Below are 3,849 nucleotides of genomic sequence, written 5' to 3'. Positions count from 1 at the left end.
TATTAAGAACAGTAATGGCAATATTCTTATTATGACTCATATTTGAACTCACTGAAAACAACCATGAATGACATTCGCAAGAATCCTGTTTTGTTCAAACAATTGTCAGTTATAGATCAGAAAATGTTTCATGCAGGGTTAATGCGTATTAGTACTAAAGTAGAAAACTGTTATTTTATTTGTGGGAAAAAAGCATATAAATGGTTACCTGAGAATTGGTCCGGCAGTTGTTTTTTGGGTTATCTGGTTCCAGCAATAAGACATACTGCAGAATTACCTTTGGGTAAGATACAAAACGTTTGAGAAGTAGCTCGGAAACCTGGAGGTCCAGTCGAGAAACCTGCAAATCCAGTTGGACAGATTGAAGCTGGCTGGAAAGACCATAACAATGTGAAAGACAAAAGTAAATTGACTCATATGGACTTGAGTGACAGTGTTATATCTTGGGCAGGAATATTCCCAGCATATAGGTTCATAGGTTTATACTAGGCTATCTGCCCTAAGGCATTTATAAGCCTAGCCCAAATTTTTGTGGCTTACGCCACCCCTTATATGAAAAAATACTGTGCCCATTAGTTTGCTGTGCCTCTGTCCAGCAGTGACACAGAGACGATTCCCGGGATAAACCTACGATCTACCATTCACAGGTCAAGATTTCTCTTGAACAGAGCCAGCGAGGTGCTCTGCCTCACATGGATCGGGATTTTATTCCACAGCATAGGGAGTCTCTTGAGTGATAAATCTATCCCTCCAGCACGTCCTATTTATATCCGTGCTAAGGTTTAAGTCGCTTGCTCTAGTGGGTTTGGTGGATTTGGATTTTTTGAGGTGGAGCATGTCCATTAATTCCGGGTTGGACATGGCCTTGTATGTCAGGCACATGTCACCTCTGAGCAGACGGTATGCAACTGAATAGAGCTGGAGTTTCTTCAATCTGGCAGCATATGACAGATTTTGGAGTCCCTTTATCCTTTTGGTGAGGAACTTTTGGGGTCTCTCCAATTGCTGCAGATGTCGGGTGAGATACATCCCGAATGGGGCATTGTACTCTATCATTGGTCTGATAAGTGAAGAGTACAGGGGAACAATGACCTCACTAGATCTGGATGTGAATCCCTTCATGATCAGGCGGGCAATGTAGCAGTCAAATCGATCTGGGAGCTGAGGAAGTTGTCGAAACTTCTCGAAGTAATGAGTAATGCGACTTTCTCTGCCCTAGAACTGGTGACTGATGAACTGAATGCAATGAGAACTGTTGTGCTACAAAATCGAATGGCTCTTGACTTCACCCTAGCGGCGAGGTGGTACGTGCGCGCTTATCAAAGAAGAATGCTGTGTGTACATACCAGATAACAGGCATGAAATTAACAACCACCTAGAGGTAATTCAGCAAGTATCAGCCATGACTGAACCAGGCCCAAACCCACTGACGAACTTTTTCCAGAATCTATTTGGGGGGTGGGGTTCCATCCTAATGAATATTCTGATTGCCATTTGTGTGGGTATACTCCTAATAGGAGCATGTGTTTGTTGTGGAATTCCCTGCATGAAAAGACTAATCAAAGATTTTATTGATGCATCTGTTACTGAAACTTTGTACCAAGATATTGAGATTGAAAAATTGATCTCAGATTAAGTATAGATCGAATGACTCACCTAGCTGAAAATCCTTAGTGGAAGAGGTTGGGAGATGAAATGACACTATGCATACTTCAAAATAGAATAAAAAGTATTAATAGGAGGGAAAATGTTAGAAAAATGTGTATTTGAATATATGTGAAATGCTAGTTTTAAAACAAAGTAGTATGCAATGCATTTTATTCTATTAATCATATAACAGAAAGGATAAATCCATGTGTAAATGCAAGTGGTTTTGAAACTGCAGTGTGGCTTGTAGCAAATTGACCTCCGACCCTGGCAGTTGCTAGCTTAGCAAGTTTTAATGTTTATGCTTTTCACAAGTGATTATCTGCTGGGTCAGGAAATTAAATATGTGAAATAATGAAATCTGCTCTTTCCTGCTGGGATGATTTGGCCTTGTATATGTGTTACTAAGATAGCATGCAGCTGGCGGGAAAGTGCTACAGTGAACAAAGATGTGTATTAGAAGATTAAATCTGCTATTGTATTCGAACTGATGTGAAACCTTGAAGTAGTAACTTTACAGAAAGACATTATGTCTGACCAAGTGGATAGCAAGGCCGTATTGTTACCAGAGGAAAACTTTTTTAAAATATACAGCATCAGCAGTTTTTATGAATAGAGGACTGTAAGCTAAAGTGATGTAGATGCCCTGTGACATACCACGTCAGTAAGGTGGGCACAACTTTAATGTAAAGACTATAAAATCTGTACACTTCCTGTTTCATGTTGGACAAAATTCTGTACTTGCACGTTTTTTGCCTCCTGGTGTACACTAGTAAACTTTTGAACCTGAACCTCCTGTGTATTGAATTCTTGATTTTATTTAACAAGGTCCAATATAGTTGATCGTCTGGATGGAAAGTGCACTGTCTGGTTCAGTGTTTGTGCTGATGAAATCCAGGAAATGCTGTGCGTATGAGATGGAAGCAGTGTATGTTTTCCGTTACATAGCAAGGTAGTTAAGTCTCCCATGAATAGGGTATTTGGATGGCGAGTGCTTCTAGTTGTTCTAGGTAAGAATTGTGAGCTTTGTGGGTTATAGATGGTGACCTGTAGCTGGCTGGTACAATGTAGGGAACCTTGTCTATGGAACTTTGAATATGGATGAACCCCAGGGCATCATCCTGTTTAGCCAACCTAGAATTGTATTCGCTACTAAAAATAGATAGAGACACCTCCACCTTTAGTCTCTATGCTACTGTTGGTCTAAATGTGTGGAATGCACTGTAGCCTTCCATGGCTGGAGTACTTTCTGTGGTTTTAAACCAAGTCTTGATAACAGCACAGATGTCTACGTCCTTCAGAGTGCGGCGAGGAGAGCTTGTAGGGTGTGGAGTTTGTTTAGGCTCCTAGCATTGATCAGGAACACCTTAAGTTTTCTTTGAGTCCCCCCCCCCTGCTATTTTGGATAGTTTTGTCATTTTGACATTGCCTAAAAAAGGCTGCGAGGGGACAGATAAAAGTTTTAGCCAATATCTAAAACCCCGGGGGGGGGGGGGGAGGTGAAGAGGTGCAGACAATCCTTGGCAAAGCAAAGTGGTCTAAATAATGATGTTCTCTCATGCTGATAGAAATTTGATTTCCCTGGAGTGACACCAGAAACTGAGCCAATTATTAAAATCAAATCATTGAATCATTTTCTGTTCATACTGTGGCATCATCCTTGTTGAAGGCAGAATGTTTCTCAATGCAAGGCACACACACCTGTCTGTGACACGCATTCAGGGAGATCCATAATGTTTCTTTTCATGTAGTCCAGTGAGGTATGCCTCTGGTTATTTACACCCACATGAACTATGATAGAAGTATATTGGTACCCATGATGTAGTGGTCTGAATGTGTAATATTGTGGATCCTAACTCCAGATAAGCAACTAAGTTATTTTCTTGTCCATTCTGGTGAGAGGAGTATGTGTGTGTCTTGCTGTAACATGCCCTATGACAAAAGCACTAGGTAAAGTGTTTCCTTGCCTTATGGGCTTTGTTCTTGGGAGGATCATTGGGTGTAGGCTTTTGTATAGTGCTTGGTGTTGCTTTTGGTGTGTGCTTTAGTGAATGCCGAGAACAGCTGCTGCAGTTTGATAACTTCAGAGGTCTTTGAGGTTTGGAGAGGTTTATTTTAATTGCCTCAACATAAGAAAGTCTATGTATGATGAGCAGTATGTGTGTAGGGTGTAGTGTGAGCATGCTGTTTTTTGATAACTTC

Source organism: Protopterus annectens, chromosome 4.part0 (genome assembly GCF_019279795.1).
Source record: "Protopterus annectens isolate FY-2018-M chromosome 4.part0, PAN1.0, whole genome shotgun sequence".
Taxonomy (NCBI): domain Eukaryota; kingdom Metazoa; phylum Chordata; order Ceratodontiformes; family Protopteridae; genus Protopterus; species Protopterus annectens.
This window is presented reverse-complemented; position numbering follows the sequence as displayed.